This window comes from Entelurus aequoreus, linkage group LG07 (genome assembly GCF_033978785.1).
Source record: "Entelurus aequoreus isolate RoL-2023_Sb linkage group LG07, RoL_Eaeq_v1.1, whole genome shotgun sequence".
Taxonomy (NCBI): Eukaryota; Metazoa; Chordata; class Actinopteri; order Syngnathiformes; family Syngnathidae; genus Entelurus; species Entelurus aequoreus.
Window position 1 is genome coordinate 6,918,290 of NC_084737.1, and position 26,253 is coordinate 6,944,542.

General features: G+C 36.0%; 1 protein-coding gene across 2 annotated transcripts in view; it reads left to right on the forward strand.

Moving 5' to 3' along the window:
- Window positions 1-26,253, forward strand: part of kcng1 (potassium voltage-gated channel, subfamily G, member 1) — a 70,174-nt gene that overhangs the window by 18,457 nt on the left and 25,464 nt on the right. Inside the window, exon 1 of one of the 2 annotated variants that reach the window (XM_062051890.1) lies at window positions 10,471-10,552. The exons of the other annotated variant lie outside the window; for it this stretch is intronic. The gene's annotated coding sequence lies outside the window, so the exon portion shown is untranslated. Of the gene's footprint in view, window positions 1-10,470; window positions 10,553-26,253 lie in introns of those variants that run through there. 2 annotated transcript variants of the gene reach the window in all.

Consider the following 26,253-nt stretch of genomic DNA (forward strand, 5'->3'; position numbering starts at 1 on the left):
TTTGTATGTAGAAGAAAAGTTGTGTCATTTTATTTAATCCGAGCAACAACTTGAAGCAGTTTAATGTTGCACTTTATATGTGGAAATGTTGCACTTTATATGTAGAAAGGTTTTGTTAAGAAACCAATTCTGAGCCTTATCTTATTTAGTTTTTATTTTATATATGTTGACTGCATAAACCCTGGCAATCGACCCTGTGTGTATATGTATGTTATTGTTATGTTAAAAGGATAAAGCCATTGTTTACAAATGTTGGTAAATAAATAACCATAAAATGTATATTTAGTTTTTTTGTTACTGTACAGAAAATGAACCGAACCGTGACGTCTAAACCGAGGTACGTACCAAACCGAAATATTTGTGTACCGTTACACCCTTAGTACCGGTACGTAAGTGTATCGAGACAAGCCTACTTCCTGGTAAACAATAAAAAACTAATGAAGAAGACTGTGATGAGCCTGGAATAGATGGTTTACTGTGAGGAGAGGAAGCTGCGCCTCGTTAAAGAGCCGTGATAGACGTGTAACTAATATAAATATAATTCAATGAAGTGGAATCGGAGCCTCAGGTGACAAACTATTAGCTCGCTGCTGATTGGTTGTTCTCGGCAGAGGAACACGTTTCCTATTGTGCAGCAGGTGGATCGTGGTAAATGATGATCTCACATCGTCCTCCTACACTAGACGGGCATGAACGCACTGCACGGAATAGTTCAAGTCCTTTGTGTAACAAAGTAGCGCCGCTGCAACACAGACAGCAGCAGATGCTCAGAAATGTCCGCCTATTTATTTTACGGGCAAGAAAATGCCGCCCACGCCGCGTCCTCGTCGGTGCTCTTCGCGCTTTTTTTTGCAAACAGGCCAACAAACGCTTGGTAACATCTGCTCATCGGGAGATCTTTGAACAACTCAAGGACCTTTTTGCCCTTTTTGTGCAGAATGAACGCGTGCAAAGTCGCTCCCTGGTGGTAATGCCGTTAGAAGGCTTGTGGTGGGAGGACTTCCTGTGGACCATTAGTCTTCCAGGAAGTGGGGGTACAACTGATGGAGAGAACACTCCCCCTCCTCCCCCCCAGATTGTAGCCATCTTCAAGTCCCCTGTTAGGCAAAAGGATGTTGTTTCTGAGGATGTTGTAGCAGTTATATGTTATTTGTAATTTGGCAAAAGAGCTTTTGGCATTGCTGCCCCTATGGCATGGAATGAATTGCAGACAAAACTGAAACTTACAGAACTACTTCCATTTGGAGCCTTCCGTTCTGTCCTGAGGGACAAACAGCGAGAGACGTTTGCACAGTGTCTGTGTTTTTAAAGATGTAAATCTCTGTTGTTTTACAGTTCTCTTATGTATTTTAAAATGTATGTCTTAATGTATTATTTTTGAAACTGCTCTGTGACATGTGCTGTTGACCTCTTGGCCAGGTCACCCTTGTGAAAGAGATCTTGATCTCAATGGGTTTTCTCATCTGGTTAAATAAAGGTTCTATCTATATGTTAAAGTTAAAGTATCAATCAATCAATCAATCAATCAATCAATGTTTATTTATATAGCCCTAAATCACAAGTGTCTCAAAGGGCTGTACAAGCCACAACGACATCCTCGGTACAGAGCCCACATACGGGCAAGGAAAAACTCACCCCAGTGGGACGTCGGTGAATGACTATGAGAAACCTTGGAGAGGACCGCATATGTGGGTAACCCCCCCCCTCTAGGGGGGGGGGGTTACCAATGATTGTCACACACACACTAGGTGTGGTGAAAATGTGTCCTCTGCATTTGACCCATCCCCTTGTTCACCCCCTGGGAGGTGAGGGGAGCAGTGAGCAGCAGCGGTGCCGCGCCCGGGAATCATTTTTGGTGATTTAACCCCCAATTCCAACCCTTGATGCTGAGTGCCAAGCAGGGAGGCAATGGGTCCCATTTTTATAGTCTTTGGTATGACATAAACAAAGACTTATGAGCACTAGGGTTGTCCCAATACCAATATTTTGGTACCGGTACCAAAATGTATGTACTTTTCTTAAGGGGACCACAATAAATGTCATTTTTGGCTTTATTTTAACGAAAAAATCTTAGGGTACATGAAACATATGTTTATTATGGCAATTTAGTCCATAAATAAAATAGTGAACATACTAGACAACTTGTCTTTTAGTAGTAAGTAAACAAACAAAGACTCCTAATTAGTCTGGAGGATCCAGAAAGCGGGGACTTATTACATTTTGGGGACTTTTGCCGACTTGAATAAACAATAATAAACATATGTTTATTATTGCAATTTAGTCCTTAAATAATTGAATTGAATTATATTTATATAGCGATTTTCTCTAGTGACTCAAAGCAATATCTAAGTTACATTTTTAAAGCAGTGTGGGTGGCACTGGGAGCAGGTGGGTAAAGTGTCTTGCCCAAGGACACAACGGCAGTGACTAGGTCGGCAGAGGCAGGGATCGAACCTGGAATCCTCAAGTTGCTGGCACGGCCGCTCTACCAACCACAGCTATAAATAAGATAGTGAACATACTAGACATCTTGTCTTTTAGTAGTAAGTAAACAAACAAAGGCTCCTAATTAGTCTGCTGACGTATGCAGTAACATATTGTGTCATTTATACACCTATTATTTTGTCAAAAATAATTAAGGAAACGTGGTAGAAAATTAATTAATTAATCTACTTATTCATTTACTGTTAATATCTGCTTATTTTCTGTTTCAAAATGTTCTATCTACACTTCTGTTCAAATGTAATAATCACTTATTGTTCTCTTCTTTGATACTTGTGGTTAAGACAAGAGATGACTAAAATATTCATTTTGATACTACAATGGCTAATATTGTCTTTCTGAAATAGAGGGGCAAATATTATTCAATAAAAATCATGAATGTAAGTTTTTTGTGATTTAGGGAAAACACCTTGAGAAAAGGGATGTTGAAGTTTACATGTGGACTGAGAGTCCCACAATGATTTTATTATGCAGGTGAGCAATCGTAGGTTTAGTTCTGTTAGGTACCAATCCTAAATATTGAAATATATCAAATATTGTGCAGATTAGGGTTGTCTCGATACCAATATTTTGGTACCGGTGCCAAAATGTATTTTGATACTTTGATACTTTTCTAAATAAAGGGGACCACAAAAAAATGGCATTATTGGCTTTATTTAAACAAAAAATCTTAGGGTACATGAAACATATGTTCATTATTGTAATTTAGTCCTTAAATAAAATAGTGAACATACTAGACAACTTGTCTTTTAGTAGTAAGTAAACAAACAAAGACTCCTAATTAGTCTGCTGACGTATGCAGTAACATATTGTGTCATTTATACACCTATTATTTTGTACACATTATAAAGGACAAACTGTAAAAATTGATTATTAATCCACTTGTTCATTTACTGTTAATATCTGCTTATTTTCTGTTTTAACATGTTCTATCTACACTTCTGTTCAAATGTAATAATCACTTATTCTTCTCTTCTTTGATACTTGTGGTTAAGACAAGAGATGACTAAAATATTCCTTTTGATACTACAATGGCTAATATTGTCTTTCTGAAATAGGGGTCAAATATTATTCAATAAATATAATTAATGTAAGTTTTTTGTGATTTAGGGAAAAACACCTTCCACTCTACCCTGAGAAAATGGATGTTGAAGTTTACATGTGGACTGAGAGTCCCACAATGATTTTATTATGCAGGTGAGCAATCCTAGGTTTAGAAGTGGATCAAGCACACAACAACTCCGTCTGACACTAATATCTCATTTGTATGAAATGTAAAGTTCAATATTTGCATTTGTGTTTTTCTTTGCTGCAAATCAAACAATGTTTTCATGTAACAATGTTTTCATAGTCGTGGTTGTTGTCCTCCGGCTCTGCTTTGGATATTCACTGCTCCAACAAAACCAACTTGACATCGCCGCCTTTAACGCGATTTAACATCGTTACTTTTGACATTGACCACACTTGTCACACCACACACACACACTTGTATTTCTCACCTTCTTGAGACCTGAGAAAAATGCCTACCTCTTTAGGACCAGCCTTTCTAGATGTATAAAGATGTGTATTTACAACATTAATAATATATACATACTATGCACATATAAAAAAAGCTTGTTGTGAAAAATGAATTGGAATTTCACAAGAAAAAGTTAGAATGTTGGCAGTGTTATAATAAAAGTCGTCATTTTACTCAACGCCAGTCAAAATGTTACAAGAAAAACGGAACATTTGTGCAATATTATGATAAAAGTTGGAGTTTTACTCAATAACAGTCGCAATTTTACAAGAAAAACCTAAAATTTTGGCAACTTTATAGTAAGAGTTGTAATTTTTCTCGACAAAAGTCACAATTTTACGAGAAAACTGTCAAATTTGGCCAATATTATAATAATAATCGGAATTTTACTTGGCAAAAAGATGACAAAAGTCATCGTTTTACTCAACAAATTTCACTATTTTACAAAAACAACAACAAAATTGGCAATATAGTGCCGCACTTTGGGCAACCCTGTAGAAGCTAACTGTTAATGGCCGCTATAGTCTTAGTAGTGTAGTGTATGTGTTCATCTTATGGTCACATAGGTTGTCTTACGTCAGCACCAGAAGTGGTAAAATCAGCTGTTCACCTGGCGGGGTTTTTCCGGGGATGAATACGGAAGTCCTTTCATTAGCTGCCGTCTTGTTTTATCATATATTGCTGCCTTTGCACATGTCAATGTTTACTTTTATAGGCACATTAAGTCAACAACAAAAAAATCCTGACTTTGGAGCAATGTTCACAGATTCTAGTATTTGGCTCTCTATTAGATGCAATGTTATTGGGACCATGATTTATGTCCTAACATGTTCACACCTCCTCATATGGAAGATACTTTTCCCTCTTCAAGTCTCAAGAAGGGTAGAAATACAAGAACACACACACACACACATTCTTGTATTTGTTACCTTCCTGAGACCTGAGAAAAATGCCTCCCTCTTTAGGACCAGCCTTTCGAGATATATAAAGAAGTGTATTTACAACATTAATAATATATACATACTATGCAAATATGAAAAAGCTTGATGTGAAAAATGAGTTGAAATTTCCCAAGAAAAAGGTCACAACTTCCCAAGAATAACTTAGAATTTGGCAGTAATATAATAAAAGTCGGCATTTTAGTCAACGCAAGTCAAAATTTTACAAGAAAAACTGAACATTTTTGCGATATTATGATAAAAGTTGGAATTTTACTAAATAACAGTCGCAATTCTATAAGAAAAGCTTAACATTTTGGCAATTTTATAAAAAGTCGTAATTTTACTCGACAAAAGTCACAATTTTATAAGAAAACTTTAACATTTTGGCAATTGTATCAAAATAATCAGAATTTTACTCGGCAAAATTATGACAAAAGTCATCATTTCACTCAAAAAATTTCGCAATTTTACAAGAACAACAACAAAATTGTGATACGAGTCAATTTTATATGACAAGTGTCACCATTTTGCAGTAAAAAGTTACAATTTTACATTAAAAAAAGTAATAATTTCACAAGAAAATATTGCAATATTACAGAAACAGAAAGAATATCAGAAATTGTTCCTAATTTTATAAGAAAAAAGTGAACATATTGTGAAAAAAAGACTGCTTTTAATTATTTTTGAATATTTTGTTTGTAATTGTTTTTTAATCTTCATTATTTACTTCAAGTTATTACAGCATGTCTCTATATACATATTCATTTTATTAATTTTGGCCAAAGGGGGGGCACTTCACATTTTTACACACACTTGTTATTTCATATGTTGGCCAGAGGGGGAGCACTTTTAAAAGTGACACACAGTCAATGTGAAAACTCCCTCATTTTGGGACCACCCTCATTTTGATAGATGTCACCACAAATGAGACATTGTCTATTAAATGCAATGTTATTGGGACCATGATTTATGTCATCACTTGTTCACACCTCCTCATATGGAAGATACTTTTCCTTCTGCATGTCTCAAGAAGGGTAGAAATACAAGGACACACACACACACTATTGGTATGTATAGTATACCTGTATATGTGGTCTTTTATCATATAAGTGGTCAAATAGTGCATCGCACCTGTGCACTAGAAAAAGGAAATTAGCACAAAAAATCACAACTGTGGCTGTAGGCAACCTCCTGAAGTAGTTGTTTTATTGACTCCACAAGATGGCACTAGCTGTATTTGAAGTATAATGAGTGGTCAGCAGCTTCATTTAGCTCTGCATGCGCTACCAAATGTGGCTACTGAGCTGTTGTTGTGGGTCATGTAGCCTACATAGCTATGCTAGTGTTGCTAACCTAATATGATGGTAAAATGTAATGTTAGCATGTAGCCCACATAACTATGCTAGTGTTGCTAACCTAGCATGATGTTAAAATGTAATGTTAGCATGTAGCCCACATAGCTATGCTAGTGTTGCTAACCTAGCATGATGTTAAAATGTAATGTTAGCATGTAGCCCACATAGCTATGCTAGTGTTGCTAACCTAATATGATGGTAAAATGTAATGTTAGCATGTAGCCCACATAGCTATATTAGTGTTGCTAACCGAGCATTATGTCAAAATTGCATTTTAGCGTGTAGCTCACAAGGCTCTGCTAATGTTGCTAACCTGGCATGATGTAAAAATGTAATGTTAGCATGTAGCTTGTTTAGCTATGTTACTTTTGTTAACCTAGTATGATGTCAAAATTAAATGTATTATGTCGCTCACGTGGCTATGCTCATGCTGCTAACATAGCACAATGTCAAAATGTAATGCTAGCATGTAGCTCATACAGCCACGCAAGTGTTGCTAATGTTGCGTCGGACCAGTTCTTCCTCCAAGGGAATTTAAGTTACTGGTCAATCCCAAGTTCTTTTGGATGACATATATGCTGAGTAAGAAGGATCACCAGGACAGAATAGGAATATCATCAAGTTTAACTGAAAATTTCAGGAGAACAACCTAGACCAATACATTCATACCGGCTTCCTAAGTTGTTCTGACCCTCAAACTGAATAGCCCACTTCTTACACCAGGGGTGTCCAAAGTGCGGCCCAGGGGCCATTTGCGGCCCGCAGCTAATTGTTTACCGGCCCGCCACACATTCTGGAAATACTATTGTAAAAATAAAAAAGAACATTAAAAAAAGTGTAATGAGGTGAAATCTAACGAGAAAAAGTTGCAATGTTGACACAAAAGCTGCCATGCAGGCTGTTGTTTTTTTCTTTTGTCTTTCTTCATTTTTCTTTTTTTGCCATTGCTCAAAAAAAAAAAATAATGACAAAAAATCCATGTTATAATGAATTCTTTTCAGTGCTCCAATTACTTCAAATATTCCACTTTAAAATGTTTTATGTGGTAAATATTGCAAATATTGTGTAGTAGCCATATAAAAACATCAACGTTTTCTTTGACAAAAGCGCATAAAACACACAAAATAATAGTTCCAGCATAAAATCGACAGATATATCTGAAGTTGATCTCGTAACTTCAGTGTTGAAAGTAAAAGAAAAACTTTATAAAAATGTATCACTTTATGAGTGGGGCACCTTTTGGATCCCAAATATATTTAGTGATTTTTTATTTATCTTTTCACTCTGATTACTCAAAAATATGAAATAATTAAAATCCATGGTGTCCTGCATTATTGATCTTTTAGGGCTCTAATTACTAAATACTGCATATTTCAGTTTTACTATAAAAAAAACTAAGTTGTTTTTGACAGAAAAGCCATAAAACATTTTTTTTAATTTGTATTACTTTATATCAACTTGAAGTTGATATAGAGATTTACTGTAAGCGTTAAATAATTAAAAAAAAATTATAATCTGACTTATTTTTAACATTTTAATGACTGGGACCCTTTATGGTCCCCGGGACCCCTAAAGGTAAAATTAATTAAAAATGCATATATTTTGTTATGGTTTGAAAATGAAAAATATCAAAATGGCCCCCACATGTTTTAATTTTTCCGTGTGCGGCCCTCAGTGGAAAAAGTTTGGACACCCCTGTCTTACACAGACAGAAAGCCCCCACCTGTCCGGAAAGGAACACGGCCTCATTGTTCCACTAAAGATAAGACAAAAGGGAGTATTCCATCTCCTACAGTGCAAACCTTCAAGGTCACACACATAGTTTACTTGCGGACATAGGATAAAAAATAGAAAGAGTACAAATGGAAAAACACTAGCTGTTTCAAATATGACTATGAATAGAAAGAAATAACTCTTAAATATATATATATGCATTCTTCACACTAACCTTGCATTTTAGCATGTAGCTCACATAGCCATGTTCGTGTTTGCTAACGTTTGTGTCCTCCTGTTCCCCTCCTTAATGTTAGGTTGTTGTGGAAGGAATGTTAGGACAACACAATCAGTTTTTTGTATTTCAATCGTGAAACATAGGCATGAATCTAGACCAGGGGTGGGCAATTAATTTTTACCGGGGGCCGCATGAGCAACCCGAGCACTGCTGGAGGGCCACATCGACAATATTTCAATTTAATTTTGCTCAATATTATTTTTGATATATACCGTAAGATAAATAATAATAATAATAATTAATAATAATAGTAATACTTCAACATAGTGTGTGTAACAGCATTCCATGACTAATATAAATAAATTAACATTAATAATAAATGACAGTAAAATAAGCACACGTATGACTGAGGAGTCATAGTGTAACTTTGTGTGGTGTTTGAGTTGTCCGACTTTTTGTGTGGCCATAAACGCACCAGTGGTTTAGTGCTATGCGTGTTGGTGACAGATGACAAGTTGGTTTTGGCCTGGTTTGTACGGCAGAAAATGACTAGTTGTTCGAGATAGAATTGTTTTACTCATGTTTTTGGTGTGGTTATGTCCGAATATACCGTAATTTCCGGACTATAAGCCGCTACTTTTTCCCCTCGTTCTGGTCCCTGCGGCTTATACAAGGGTGCGGCTTATTTACGGCCTGTTCTTCTCCGACACCGACGAAGAGGATTTCGGTGGTTTTAGTACGCAGGAGGAAGACGATGACACAATGATTAAAGACTGACTTTTCATATACCGGTAGGCTGGTTATTTTGATAACGTACAGGCGAGCACTTTGTATTACTTTGCACCGTTGTATTATTTGTACTCTGCATGAATGCTGTTCGCCATGTCAAAGATGTGAAAGTTTGATTGAATGATTGAAAGATTTATTGTTAATAAATAGGACGCTTTGCGTTCCCAAACAGTCATCTCTGTCCCGACAATCCCCTCCGTGGTTGCAGGAACCCCTATATACTACGGTAATTACACATCAAAACCCTGCGGCTTATAGTCGGGTGCGGCTTATATATGGAGCAATCTGTATTTTCCCCTAAATTTAGCTGGTGCGGCTTATAGTCAGGTGCGGCTTATAGTCCGGAAATTACGGTAAACAGTTTTGCTCAATAAAGTGATCGATATAATTCCTGGCCTCGAAGCATCTCGATAGACGTTACAATAATTGAACGGTGTTCAATTGAACGGTGTTGACGAACACCGTTAGGGCCGCTTGTTGTCACTGTCACTCAAAGTTGCATTGCAAAATTACACAGAATAAATGTGTTTATTTTGTTTAGAATTCAGATGGGATTTGATTTGGTGCGCGGCATATTTTTGCTGCGCGCAGCGGACGCTTGAGCAGTGCGCAATTGCGCAGGCGCGCACCTTAGGGGGAACGTTGCTTGGCAGTCCATGTCTTGTTGAAAACACGCCATTCTTCATCAACTTTTCTCTTTTTAGCGTCTCGGGTGTAAACCGTGCATCACTTGTCGCTGCATGTGCACCTTCACTCGCAGGTTACACACGCCCATAAATAATACTTTTCAAAATAAAAGCAGCACAGTTGTATTGCGCGCACGACATAGATGTTTTTTCAACTTTATTTTGTTATTTGTGATTGCAGCTGTTCACATTCACTCACAATCATGCACGCGCATACGTCCACACGGAAGTAATACAAGTAACGATTTTCAAAACAAAAGCAGCACCGTTGTATTGCACACTCGACATAGATACTTTTTAAAATTTATTTTGTAATTTATAATTGGCCTCACGCGGGCCGGACCTCTTCTTGGTTTCTTCCGCAGCCCATTTAGGCAGCAAACTAGTCGAGCGGCCCAAAATAACATTTTGTCAACAACTAGTTTTAAGTCATGTCGTACAGAAGACTCGTGTTTGTGTCTCGCTGGCCGGCTCGTCGCGGGTGTTGACTTCCCGTTTAGGCGGCTCCCTAAGGCGCTCTAGACAAGTTAAGAAACATCAGCGCTTTGTGCCGCGCCGGTCTTAAAAGAGCGTGATTAATCCTCTTTGAAAAGGTGCAAGCGGAAGCGGGGTAGCGCTTTCCAGAAGGCGGTTGCCATGGGTTTCTCGCCCAAAGCCTGCGGTTCAACGGCACATCCCACTTGTGATGTCAGCGCTCCGGAAAGGAGAGAGAGAGAGAGAGCGAGCGAGGAGCCTGTTGCTCATCATCATCTAAGCCTTCTTCATCCTCGCCTGTGGGCATCTTTGAGCTGCTGGGATTCAAACTCACAGTGAGTATGCTTTTTAATGTCTTTACGTGTGTGTGTGTATATGTGTGTGTGTGTGTGTGTGTGTGTGTGTGTGTGTGTGTGTGTGTGTGTGTGTGTGTGTGTGTGTGTGTGTGTGTGCGCTACTCAGTTCCTCCCATCCTCCGCCGTCACATGGCCGTGTCTCGCCGCCAGAAGTTGACACCTTCAGACTTTCTTGGGCGCTCCTCCCGCCTGTGTCAAGTGTCGCCCAGCAGGCCGACCACCGCGTCCCGCTTCTTCAAAGTCCTGTCGTCTTCGCGCGTCTCCTTGACACTCGCCGTCTCATTTGCATACCGCCGTGGTAACGCCGCGGCGTTCTGCGTTCGGCGCTCGTGTTTGATCGGGATCGTTTGTTGGATGGAGTCCATGACTGGACGTGTTTGTTTTGGTGAAAGTGTGTGAAAACATGCACCCTGCTCCTACTCTTATTAGTGATACTAGTACTTAACCCCATAAGACTTGGTTGACTTGAAATTTCTCACACAGCTCTACAAAACACCCCCTGTGACGTCAGAGTGTTTTGACCAATCACTATGAAAGTTAGTACACACCTTTAGGGGACTGACAGGCATGTGTGTGTCAAATTTGAGCAAGATTGGCCGAAAACTATGGCATTGATTGACTTGGAATTTCTCACACAGCTCTACAAATCAACCCCTGTAACTTCAGGGTGTTTTGACCAATCACTATGAAAGTTAGTACACACCTTTAGGGGACTGACAAGCATGTGTGTGTCAAATTTGAGCAAGATAGGTAGAAAAACATGGCCGTTGTCAGGCAAAATGTGGGCGGGACTTAGCAGCTAATTGTCCATAAGTTGTTAATCATGCTAGCATGACTTACGAAGCATTTTCATTGCAACTCATACTGATACAGCTGTTATTAAACCACATAAGAATTGATTGCCTTGAAATTTCTCACACAGCTCTACAAATCAACCCCGGTAACTTCAGGGTGTTTTGACCAATCACTATGAAAGTTGGTACACACCTTTAGGGGGCTGACAAGCATGTGTGTGTCAAATTTGAGCAAGATTGGCCGAAAACCATGGCCGCCATCAATCAAAATGTGGGCGGGACTTAGCAGCTAATTGTCCTTAAGTTGTTAATCATTTTTATAATATGAATGCTAGCATGACTTATGAAGCATTTCCATTGCAACTCATACTGATACAGCTGTTATTAAACCACATAAGACTTGATTGACTTGAAATTTCTCACACAGCCCTACAAAACACCCTCTGTAACTTTAGTGTGTTTTGACCAATCACTATGAAAGTTAGTACACACCTTTAGGGGACTGACAAGCATGTGTGTGTCAAATTTGAGCAAGATAGGTAGAAAAACATGGCCGTTGTCAGGCAAAATGTGGGCGGGACTTAGCAGCTAATTGTCCTTAAGTTGTTAATCATTTTTATAATATGAATGCTAGCATGTCTTATGAAGAATTTTCAAAATAACTCATACTGAAACAGCTGTTATTAAACCACATAAGACTTGATTGACTTGAAATTTCTCACACAGCTCTACAAATCAACCCCTGTAACTTTAGGGTGTTTTGACCAATCACTATGAAAGTTAGTACACACCTTTAGGGGACTGTCAAGCATGTGTGTGTCAAATTTGAGCAAGATTGGTTGAAAACTATGGCCCCGTCAAGCAAAATGTGGGCGGGACTTAGCAGCTATTGTCTATAAGTCGTATGATGACATGTATGCAATGTCTTACAAAGCATTTTCAACACAACTATAGTGAGCACCACTAAAAAAAAACCTAACAATTGAAATAAACAGACTACTATCCAATACAAATAATAAGCAATCCTGTACAATATACACAACACTATAGAAATACAAAAAACTGTACAATATACAGAACAAAACAAGAGTACCGGAGTAATAAATAACAATCAGTGCCGGACGTATTGCACTCGAAGGGTAATATTGCACAGTAGGGTATTAGGGTAGGATATTGTATAGGGGTGAATTATTATTATAAGTTAGAGTTCAAGATGGTGACAGCTCTGGGAAAGAAGCTGTCTCTGAGTCTGTTTGTTCTGGCTCTGATGCACCTGTAGCGCCTGCCCGATGGTAGCAGGTGGAACAGGTGGAAGCCAGGGTGTGTACTGTCCTTGGGGATGCTTTTTGCTCTGTTGAGGCAGCGGGAGTTGTGTAAATCCTTCAGGGAGGGGTAGGGGGAAGCCGATGATTTTTTGTGCAGACTTTATGACCCTCTGAATCGCCTGTTTGTCTGCTTCAGTGCAGCTGGCGTACCACACTGTTATGCAGTACGTCAGCAGGCTCTCGACAGCCGAGCGATAGAAGGTCACCATCAGCTGCCTCTCCAGTCTGTTCTTCCTCAGCACCCTCAGGAAGTGGAGTCTCCGCTGGGCCTTCCGGACGACCGCAGTTGTATTTTGGGTCCGGGTCCAGGAGAGGTCAGCAGATATGAGGGTACCGAGGAACTTGAAGGAGCTGACTCTCTCCACCTCCTCTCCGTTGATGTAGAGGGTTGTTATAGAGTGGTTAAATAGAGTGATTCGTAAATCCAGCTAGCTAACACTAATGCTACATTGCTAACATATTATTACAATCCAGCTAGCTAACACTAATGCTACATTGCTAACATATTATTACATATTGTCATTTGACTTCAATCAATTCCAGTTTATTGGTATAGCCAGGCCCGGCCCTAACCAATCTGGCGCCCTAGGCAAGATTTTAGGTGGCGCCCCCCCACATCGGCAGTGAAGTGTATATACTCACAAGAAACCGAATAGCTTTGTCTTTGACCTTTTTTTTTACTTAAAGAAAGCAAATTAACAATCAGAATAGTTAACAAGATTTAAAAAAATATGGATAAATAAATGAATACAAAAAATAAAAAATGAATATATGAAATACAATATTTTTTACATACATAAACACAAAATAAAACGTGTCAACAAGTTGCATAAAATAAATTAAAAATACAATATAAATAAGGCACTGCACAAAACAAGATATCAAACCAGTATGACTTTAACAACTATATTACCAAAAAAGAGGATCCTACAGAGTTCTCTATTTGTGCTTTTTAATATTGCATTAACTAGAATGACTTACAAATGACTGTACACCAGGGAGTACTGTAATTACCTAACGTTACATTATTATTTTCCATAACAATTTAGCCCCCTCCACAATATTAACCCGACGTTAAAACAGAACTAGCTATTTATTGATTAGCAATTGCCGAATCATGTAACATTAGCTTAATGCTAAAAAGCCAGGTTACTATCACATTCTGTAACAGACAAATAATTTCATGTAGGCTAACGTTACCTACCTGCTACCTCTGTCTTTTTCTTCGTTTCTCCTCCTCTTCTTTTCTCTTTTTTCTTCCCTGGGCACCTGACAGTTTTGGCCGTTTTGACCTCTTGTGTTGATTTTTTGATGTGGTGACGTCCAAAAAGAGTCATGATACGGGAAGGGAGGGGGCGCACCGTGGCGTAATGTTGTAACAAATAATATTTCTATTAAATAGGCTTTACTTTGCATTTTAATTAACGTGGGATTATTTTATGTATTTAGAAATAATAGTACCAACTTTTTTTTTTTTTTTTTTTTTTTTTCCTCCAACATTTGTGGCACTGGTGTGGTGCCCCTTGATGGACGGCGCCCTTAGCATTTGCCTATACCGCCTATGCCACGGGCCGGCCCTGGGTATAGCCCTTCACCAAGTGCCTCCAAGGGCTTCACAAACCACAACCACATCCCCTGATCTGAACCCACATCCGGGCAAGGAAAAACTCCAAAACGGCGCATCCTGAAGCGACTGTCAGTAAGCGGCTTGAAGATGATCTGTAAAACATCATCTATGCAACATTTTGACCAAAGAACCACCATTAGATGTTATGTAGACCACAAGGAAGTCTTTTGCTGATGTGTTGGACTTTCACAATATTATGTCAGACCCACTCGACACCGAGGATGTCGTTGTGGCTTGTACAGCCCTTTGAGACACTTGTGATTTAGGGCTATATAAATAAACATTGATTGATTGATTGATTGATTTTACATTTAGGAAAAAATCATAATAATATGACTCCTTTAATGCGTCTTATACATGAAAAAAGATAAAAAATAGACCATTCATCGGCAGTGCGCTCTATGGTCCATAAAATACGGCACACAAAAGCAAGTGCCAGCCAACCAGGCAAGATAAGTGGGTTTGACATAATGTGACCCCTTTAAAGTTCCCACCGGGAACATGTGAATGTTTCCACATAAATCCATAGGCGGTGTTCTATTCACTTCCTCCACGCCTCTCACAGTTTGAAGCGATGATGAATGACATGCGGTAGATCATGAGCGCTCACTCCCACAGGTAATTACATCCCTAATGAGAGAAACTAATGACTTGTTCCACTTTTAACTGCTAATATTGGATGACGTCTGAGTCCCCTCTGTAAAAAAAAAAAAAAAAATGGATAAAGTAATTAAAATGTGCTATTCCCAGGTGTGATACCTGCCATCCACACAAATCTCCAGGTGCTATTTAGTAAGATGGAAGAGTCCCAAAGCATCCACGGTGCGGCGTCTGCATTTTTACCAACGCTTCACACCTGTGGGGCGTCCAAAGTGCAGCCTGGGGTCCTTTTTTACGTGTTTCGGTCCTCTGCACATTCCTAAAATAGATTTAATTGATCATTGGTGAGATTTATAGCATTGTATATGGCACTCATTTGCTTTGTCAGGGTTTTTCCTGCGTTCAAAATTGCGTGGCAGCTAATTTTGTGCCGCCCCCAGCCAGGGCGATTGATATCAATCAACGCAGCGTAAAGCTCCAGCTGGTTTTTTTGATTGATTGAAACTTTTATTAGTAGATTGCACAGTACAGTACATATTCCGTACAATTGACCACTAAATGGTAACACCCGAATAAGTTTTTCAACTTGTTTAAAGGCCTACTGAAATTAATTTTTGTTATTCAAACGGGGATAGCAGATCCATTCTATGTGTCATACTTGATCATTTCGCGATATTGCCATATTTTTGCTGAAAGGATTTAGTAGAGAACATTGACGATAAAGTTGCAACTTTTGGTCGCTGATAAAAAAAGCCTTGCCTGTACCGGAAGTAACGTGACGTCACAGGTTGAAGGGTTGCTCACATTTCCCCATTGTTTTCAATGCAGCGACAGCGATTCGGACCGAGAAAGCGACGATTACCCATTAATTTGAGCGAGGATGAAAGATTCGTGGATGAGGAACGTTAGAGTGACGGACTAGAGTGCAGTGCAGGACATATCTTTTTTCGCTCTGACCGTAACTTAGGTACAAGCTGGCTCATTGGATTCCACACTCTCTGCTTTTTCTATTGTGGATCACGGATTTGTATTTCAAACCACCTCGGATACTATATACTCTTGAAAATGATAGTCGAGAACGCGAAATGGACATTCACAGTGACTTTTATCTCCACGACAATACATCAACGAAGCACTTTAGCTACGGAGTTAACGTGATAGCATCGTGCTTAACTGCATATAGAAACAAAAGAAATAAACCCCTGACTGGAAGGATAGACAAAAAATCAACAATACTATTAAACCATGGACCTGTAAATACACGGTTAATGCTTTCCAGCCTGGCGAAGGTTAACAATGCTGTTGCTAACGATGCCATTGAAGCTAACTTAGCAAACCGGACCTCGACAGAGCTATGCTAAAAACATTAGCTCTCCACCTACGCTAGCCAGCCCTCATCTGCTCATCAACACCCGTGCTCACCTGCGTTCCAGCGATCGACGGAAGGACGAAGGACTTCACCCGATCATCCGTGCGGTCAGCGGCTAGCGCCGGCTAACGCATCTGCTATCCAAGTCAAAGTCCTCCTGGTTGTGTTGCTACAGCCAGCCGCTAATACACCGATCCCACCTACAACTTTCTTCTTTGCAGTCTTCATTGTTCATTAAACAAATTGCAAAAGATTCACCAACACAGATGTCCAGAATACTGTGGAATTTTGAGATGAAAACAGAGTTTTTTGTATTGGATTCAATGGGTTCCGAATACTTCCGTGTAACTGTTGACGTCACGCGCATATGTCATCATACATAGACGTTTTTCAACCGGAAGTTTAGCGGGAAATGTTAATCATCAGAGGATATACATTGAATTATTTACATTATTTACAATCCGGGGGGTGGGATGAGGAGGGTTTGGTTGATATCAGCACTTCAGTCATCAACAATTGCATCATCAGAGAAATGGGCATTAAAACAGTGTAGGTCTGACTTGGTAGGATATGTACAGCGAGCAGTGAACATAGTGAGTTCAGAGAGCATAAGAACAAGTATATACATTTGTTTATTTACATTAGGTTATTTACAATCCGGGGAGGTGGGATGTGGAGGGGGGAGGGTGTTAGTCAAGGGTTGAAGTTGACTGGAGGTGTTGATTTAGTGCGGTTTTGAAGGAGGATAGAGATGCACTTTCTTTTACACCTGTTGGGAGTGAATTCCATATTGATGTGGCATAGAAGGAGAATGAGTTTAGACCTTTGTTAGATCGGAATCTGGGTTTAACGTGGTTTGTGGAACTCCCTCTGGTGTTGTAGTTATGGTGGTCATTTACGTTAAAGGCCTACTGAAATGAGATTTTCTTATTTAAACGGGGATAGCAGGTCCATTCTATGTGTCATACTTGATCATTTCGCGATATTGCCATATTTTTGCTGAAAGGATTTAGTAGAGAACATCGACGATAAAGTTCGCAACTTTTGGTCGCTGATAAAAAAAAATCTTGCTTGGCTTTTCCCAGTAGCGTGACGTCACAGGTTGTGGAGCTCCTCACATCTGCACATTGTTTACAATCATGGCCATCAGCAGCGAGAGCGATTCGGACCGAGAAAGCGACGATTACCCCATTAATTTGAGTGAGGATGAAAGATTCGTGGATGAGGAAAGTGAGAGTGAAGGATTAGAGGGCAGTGGAAGCGATTCAGATAGGGAAGATGCTGTGAGAGGCGGGTGGGACCTGATATTCAGCTGGGAATGACTAAAACAGTAAATAAACACCTGACATATATACTCTATTAGCCACAACACAACCAGGCTTATATTTAATATGCCACAAATTAATCCGCATAACAAACACCTCCCCCCACCCGTCCATACAAGTTAAAGTTAAGTTAAAGTACCAATGATTGTCACACACACTAGGTGTGGTGAAATTTGTCCTCTGCATTTGACCCATCCCCTTGTTCACCCCCTGGGAGGTGAGGGGAGCAGTGGGCAGCAGCGGTGCCGCGCCCGGGAATCATTTTGGTGATTTAACCCCCAACTCCAACCCTTGATGCTGAGTGCCAAGCAGGGAGGTAATGGGTCCCATTTTTATAGTCTTTGGTATGACTCGGCCGGGGTTTGAACTCACAACCTACCGATCTCAGGGCGGACACTCTAACCACTAGGCCACTGAGTAGGTCAACCCACCAATACAAATCAAACACCCGCACAACACACTCAATCCCACAGTCCAAAGTACCGTTCACCTCCGCAAAGTTCATACACCACATATATTTCCCCAAAGTTACGTACGTGACATGCACATAGCGGCACGCACGTACGGGCAAGCGATCAAATGTTTGGAAGCCGCAGCTGGGTACTCACGGTAGCGCGTATCCAACTCAAAATCCTCCTGGTAAGAGTCTCTGTTGTCCCAGTTCTCCACAGGCCAATGCGTATCCAACTCAAAGTCCTCCTGGTAAGAGTCTATGTTGTCCCAGTTCTCCACAGGCCAATGGTAAAGCTTGACTGTCATATTTCGGGAATGTAAACAATGAAACACCGGCTACGTGCTTGTGTTGCTGCAGCCGGCTGCTAATACACCGTTTCCCACCTACAGCTTTCTTCTTTGCTGTCTTCATTGTTCATTAAACAAATTGCAAAAGATTCACCAACACAGATGTCCAGAATACTGTAGAATTTTGCGATGAAAACAGACGACTTAATAGCTGGCCACAATGGTGTCCCAAAATGTCCGCGCAAACGTCATCATACCGAGACGTTTTCAGCAGGAAATTTCGCGGGAAATTTAAAATTAAAATTAAAACCGGCCGTATTGGCATGTGTTGCAATGTTAAGATTTCATTATTGATGTATAAACTATCAGACTGCGTGGTCGGTAGTAGTGGCTTTCAGTAGGCCTTTAAGGAAGTAGTTTGACATGTACTTCGGTATCAGGGAGGTGTAGCGGATTTTATAGACTAGGCTCAGTGCAAGTTGTTTTACTCCGTCCTCCACCCTGAGCCAGCCCACTTTGGAGAAGTGGGTGGGAACGTACTTTAACTGCAGTTGCAGCGTTGCACCACTATAGAGGCGCCATATCGACCGGAAAGACCTGAAGCAACTACCGAAGAAGAAACAGATCGAATAGTGTTTTTTTCCGCTACTTGGTGCATAATGTTGACCGCCGTAACAAGTGGATTTCTGCCGTACAGAACACTCCAGACTGTGCTGTGAACATTTTGTCTCTGGTAAGTGAACACAGCTAGTAGTGTTAGCTTCCTTTCCAACCTTTTCTGACTAATTATAATAGATGGATTGATTGAAGAAGTTTGCCTAGGATCAGGTAGGGTTTAATGACGGTACAGATTGACTGGTACAAGGTCAACTGAAAGAAAGCATTACAAGCATGTCGTGTTTATTTAAAAAAAAGTTTCCTACGTTTATCTTTTTTAGCGTTGCAGATATGGCAGGCAAAATCAGCCACTGTTTTGAAAAGCGATGTCGCGAGGAGGAAAGTCAAGAGTCCAGGTGAAACAGAGCAGAGAAATTAACGTAACGGGCAGTTAAAATGTGGAAATGATGGTCCACAGAGCGCTTGAAGGCTGTTTCAAAATCTTCTATGAGTGTCTCAAGCAAAAGTGGCCCCACCAAACAAGCTATGAGCCCATCATTCTCTTATGCAAGCGCTTAGGACACTGGTGTCAAACTCAAGGCCCGATCATTTTATCTGGCCCGCAAACACCTGGAAATGACATGTGTCAACAAAGTACTTCATATTTTCTCACTAAATGTAATGGATTTTCTTCATTTTGACAGAAAACATATATGTGCTGCTTGAAATTGCATGCCTTTTTAAACTTTAATAGTATACATTATTGCAACAAATATTACAGAACATTATCATACTTTCCAAAAATGTTTTGTCTAAATAAAAATAAATACTTAAATATCTGCTTGACTTGTGATTTTACAGTAAACTACCCATCAAATTAATAAAAAGACAATAAATTTGACAGTTAAAAAAAAAAAATCTCACTAATATTCTCAGGGATCCAAAAGAACCCCATGTAAATTAGTCATACATTATTTTTTTTAACTTCCAACACTCATCTATATTAATTATTTTTTTAATGCCCTTTTTGTTATAGAAAACGTAATTAATGGCAATGTTTTCTTTAAAAAATATTACTAAGTAGAATATTTGATGTGAAGTAATTGGAGCCTTAATAGGTCAATAAATCATAATAAAATCAATTTAGATTATTTTTTTTAATTTTTTTGAGGGATGACAGTTTAAAAAAAAATCCCACTAACATTCTCAGGGATCCAAAAGGACCCCATGTAAATAAGTCATACATTATTTTAAATTTTTTTTTTTTTTAACTTCCAACACTCATCTATTTTAATGATTTTTTTCAATGCCCTGTTTCTTAGACAACTTAGTTATTAATGGCAAACACTAAATATGCAATGTTTTCCTTAAAAATATTACAAAGTACAATATTTGATGTGAAGTAATTGGAGCCTTAATAGGTCAATAAATCATAATAAAATCAATTTTTTTTAAAATTTTTTTTGAGAGATGACAGTTGAAAAAAAATCCCACTAATATTCTCAGGGATCCAAAAGGACCCCATGTAAATAAGTCATACATTATTTTTAATTATTTATTTTATTTTTAATTCCAACGCTCATCTATTTTAATTATTTTTTTTCAATGCCCTTTTTGTTATAGAAAACTTAGTTATTAATGGCAAACACTAAATGTGCAATGTTTTCCTCAAAAAATATTACAAAGTAGAATATTTGATGTGAAATAATTGGAGCCTTAATAGGTCAATAAATCATAATAAAATACATTTTTATTTTATTTTTTTTATTTTTTTGAGGGATGACAGTTAAAAAAAAAATCCCACTAATATTCTCAGGGATCCAAAAGGACCCCATGTAAATAAGTCATACATTATTTTTAATTTCTTTTTTTTTTTAACTTCCAACACTCACCTATTTTAATGATTTTTTTCAATGCCCTGTTTTTATAGAAATCTTAGTTATTAATGGCAAACACTAAATATGCAATGTTTTCCTCAAAAAATATTACAAAGTAGAATATTTTATGTGAAATAATTGGAGCCTTAATAGGTCAATAAATCATAATAAAATCAATGTTGATTATTTTTTGAGGGATGGCAGTTTAAAAAAAAAAATCCCACTAATATTCTCAAAAATCCAAAAGGACCCCATGTAAATAAGTCATACATTATTTTTAATTTCTTTTTTTTTAAACTTCCAACACTCGTCTATTTTAATGATTTTTTTCAATGTCCTTTTTGTTATAGAAAACTTAGTTATTAATGGCAAACACTAAATATGCAATGTTTTCCTCAAAAAATGTTACAAAGTAGAATATTTGATGTGAATAATTGGAGCCTTAATAGGTCAATAAATCATAATAAAATCAATTTTGATTATTTTTTGAGGGATGACAGTTTAAAAAAAAATCCCACTAATATTCTCAGGGATCCAAAAGGACCCCAAGGAAATAAGTCATACATTATTTTTAATTTATTTTCTTTTTTTAACTTCCATCACTCACCTATTTTAATGATTTTTTTCAACGCTCTGTTGCTTATAGAAAACTTAGTTATTAATGGCAAACACTAAATATGCAATGTTTTCCTCAAAAAATGTTACAAAGTACAATATTTGACGTGAAATAATTGGAACCTTAATAGGTCAATAAATCATAATAAAATCTTTTTTTTTTTTTTTTTTTTTGAGGGATGACAGTTGAAAAAAAATCCCACTAATATTCTCAGGGATCCAAAAGGACCCCATGTAAATAAGTCATACATTATTTTTAATTATTTATTTTATTTTTAATTCCAACGCTCATCTATTTTAATTATTTTTTTCAATGCCCTTTTTGTTATAGAAAACTTAGTTATTAATGGCAAACACTAAATATGCAATGTTTTCCTCAAAAAATGTTACAAAGTATAATATTTGATGTGAAATAATTGGAGCCTTAATAGGTCAATAAATCATAATAAAATCAATTTTTATTTTATTTTTTTGAGGGATGACAGTTAAAAAAAACATCCCACTAATATTCTCAGGGATCCAAAAGGACCCCATGTAAATAAGTCATACATTATTTTTTTTTTTACTTCCAACACTCATCTATATTAATGATTTTTTCAATGCCCTTTTTGTTATAGAAAACTTAATTAATGGCAATGTTTTCCTCAAAAAATATTACAATGTAGAATATTTGATGTGAAGTAATTGGAGCCTTAATAGGTCAATAAATCATAATAAAATCAATTTTTAATTTTTTTGAGGGATGACAGTTTAAAAAAAATCCCACTAATATTCTCAGGGATCCAAAAGGACCCCATGTAAATAAGTTATACATTATTTTTAATTTATTTTCTTTTTTTAACTTCCAACACTCACCTATTTTAATGATTTTTTTCAATGTCCTGTTTCTTATAGAAAACTTAGTTATTAATGGCAAACACTAAATATGCAATGTTTTCCTCAAAAAATATTACAAAGTAGAATATTTGATGTGAAGTAATTGGAGCCTTAATAGGTCAATAAATCATAATAAAATCTATTTTGATTTTTTTTCTTTTTTTTTTCTAGGGATGACAGTTTAAAAAAAAATCCCACTAATATTCTCAGGGATCCAAAAGGACCCCATGTAAATAAGTCATACATTATTTTTCATTTCTTTTTTTTTTAAACTTCCAACACTCATCTATTTTAATGATTTTTTTCAGTCCTTTTTGTTATAGAAAACTTAGTTATTAATGGCAAACACTAAATATGCAATGTTTTCCTCAAAAAATATTACAAAGTAGAATATTTGATGTGAAATAATTGGAGCCTTAATAGGTCAATAAATCATAATAAAATCAATTTTGATTATTTTTTGAGGGATGGCAGTTTAAAAAATAAATCCCACTAATATTCTCAGAAATCCAAAAGGACCCCATGTAAATAAGTCATACATTATTTTTAATTTCTTTTTTTTTAAACTTCCAACACTCATCTATTTTAATGATTTTTTTCAATGTCCTTTTTGTTATAGAAAACTTAGTTATTAATGGCAAACACTAAATATGCAATGTTTTCCTCAAAAAATATTACAAAGTAGAATATTTGATGTGAAATAATTGGAGCCTTAATAGGTCAATAAATCATAATAAAATCAATTTTGATTATTTTTTGAGGGATGACAGTTTAAAAAAAATCCCACTAATATTCTCAGGGATCCAAAAGGACCCCATGTAAATAAGTCATACATTATTTTTAATTTCTTTTTTTTTTTTAACTTCCAACACTCATCTATTTTAATGATTTTTTTCAATGCCCTGTTTTTTATACAAATCTTAGTTATTAATGGCAAACACTAAATATGCAATGTTTTCCTCAAAAAATATTACAAAGTAGAATATTTGATGTGAAATAATTGGAGCCTTAATAGGTCAATAAATCATAATAAAATCAATTTTGATTATTTTTTGAGGGATGGCAGTTTAAAAAAAAAAATCCCACTAATATTCTCAAAAATCCAAAAGGACCCCATGTAAATAAGTCATACATTATTTTTAATTTCTTTTTTTTAAAAACTTCCAACACTCATCTATTTTAATGATTTTTTTCAATGTCCTTTTTGTTATAGAAAACTTAGTTATTAATGGCAAACACTAAATATGCAATGTTTTCCTCAAAAAATATTACAAAGTAGAATATTTGATGTGAAATAATTGGAGCCTTAATAGGTCAATAAATCATAATAAAATCAATTTTGATTATTTTTTGAGGGATGACAGTTTAAAAAAAAATCCCACTAATATTCTCAGGGATCCAAAAGGACCCCATGTAAATAAGTCATACATTATTTTTAATTTATTTTCTTTTTTTAACTTCCAACACTCACCTATTTTAATGATTTTTTTCTACGCTCTGTTGCTTATAGAAAACTTAGTTATTAATGGCAAACACTAAATATGCAATGTTTTCCTCAAAAAAATGTTACAAAGTAGAATATTTGACGTGAAATAATTGGAACCTTAATAGGTCAATAAATCATAATAAAATCTTTTTTTTTTTTTTTTTTTGACCGATGACATTTAAAAAAAGTCCCACTAATATTTTAAGGGATCCAAAAGGACCCCATGTAAATAAGTCATACATTATTTTTAATTATTTATTTTATTTTTAATTCCAACGCTCATCTATTTTAATTATTTTTTTCAATGCCCTTTTTGTTATAAAAAACTTAGTTATTAATGGCAAGCACTAAATATGCAATGTTTTCCTCAAAAAATGTTACAAAGTATAATATTTGATGTGAAATAATTGGAGCCTTAATAGGTCAATAAATCATAATAAAATACATTTTTATTTTATTTTGTTTATTTTTTTGAGGGATGACAGTTAAAAAAAAAATCCCACTAATATTCTCAGGGATCCAAAAGGACCCCATGTAAATAAGTCATACATTATTTTTAATTTCTTTTCTTTTTTTAACTTCCAACACTCATCTACTTTAATGATTTTTTTCAATGTCCTTTTTGTTATAGAAAACTTAGTTATTAATGGCAAACACTAAATATGCAATGTTTTCCTCAAAAAATATTACAAAGTAGAATATTTGATGTGAAATAATTGGAGCCTTAATAGGTCAATAAATCATAATAAAATCAATTTTGATTATTTTTTGAGGGATGGCAGTTTAAAAAATAAATCCCACTAATATTCTCAGAAATCCAAAAGGACCCCATGTAAATAAGTCATACATTATTTTTAATTTCTTTTTTTTTTAACTTCCAACACTCATCTATTTTAATGATTTTTTTCAATGTCCTTTTTGTTATAGAAAACTTAGTTATTAATGGCAAACACTAAATATGCAATGTTTTCCTCAAAAAAATATTACAAAGTAGAATATTTGATGTGAAATAATTGGAGCCTTAATAGGTCAATAAATCATAATAAAATCCATTTTTATTTTATTTTTTTGAGGGATGACAGTTTAAAAAAAAATCCCACTAATATTCTCAGGGATCCAAAAGGACCCCAAGTAAATAAGTCATACATTATTTTTAATTTCTTTTTTTTTTAAACTTCCAACACTCACCTATTTTAATGATTTTTTTCAACGCTCTGTTGCTTATAGAAAACTTAGTTATTAATGGCAAACACTAAATATGCAATGTTTTCCTCAAAAAATGTTACAAAGTAGAATATTTGACGTGAAATAATTGGAACCTTAATAGGTCAATAAATCATAATAAAATCAAATTTTTTTTTTATTTTTTTTTTTTGGAGAGATGACAGTTAAATAAAAATCCCACTAATATTTTAAGGGATCCAAAAGGACCCCATGTAAATAAGTCATACATTATTTTTAATTATTTATTTTATTTTTAATTCCGACGCTCATCTATTTTAATTTTTTTTTTAAATGCCCTTTTTGTTATAAAAAACTTAGTTATTAATGGCAAACACTAAATATGCAATGTTTTCCTCAAAAAATGTTGCAAAGTATAATATTTTATGTGAAATAATTGGAGCCTTAATAGGTCAATAAATCATAATAAAATACATTTTTATTTTATTTTGTTTATTTTTTTGAGGGATGACAGTTTAAAAAAAAAAATCCCACTAATATTCTCAGGGATCCAAAAGGACCCCATGTAAATAAGTCATACATTATTTTTAATTTCTTTTTTTTTTTTTTAACTTCCAACACTCATCTATTTTAATGATTTTTTTCAATGTCCTTTTTGTTATAGAAAACTTAGTTATTAATGGCAAACACTAAATATGCAATGTTTTCCTCAAAAAATATTACAAAGTAGAATATTTGATGTGAAATAATTGGAGCTTTAATAGGTCAATAAATCATAATAAAATCAATTTTGATTATTTTTTGAGGGATGACAGTTAAAAAAAAATCCCACTAATATTTTAAGGGATCCAAAAGGACCCCATGTAAATAAGTCATACATTATTTTTAATTTCTTTTCTTTTTTTAACTTCCAACACTCATCTACTTTAATGATTTTTTTCAATGTCCTTATTGTTATAGAAAACTTAGTTATTAATGGCAAACACTAAATATGCAATGTTTTCCTCAAAAAATGTTACAAAGTAGAATATTTGACGTGAAATAATTGGAACCTTAATAGGTCAATAAATCATAATAAAATCAATTTTTTTTTTTTTTTTTTTGAGAGATGACATTTTAAAAAAATCCCACTAATATTTTAAGGGACCCAAAAGGACCCCATGTAAATAAGTCATACATTATTTTTAATTATTTATTTTATTTTGAATTCCAACGCTCATCTATTTTAATTATTTTTTTCAATGCCCTTTTTGTTATAAAAAACTT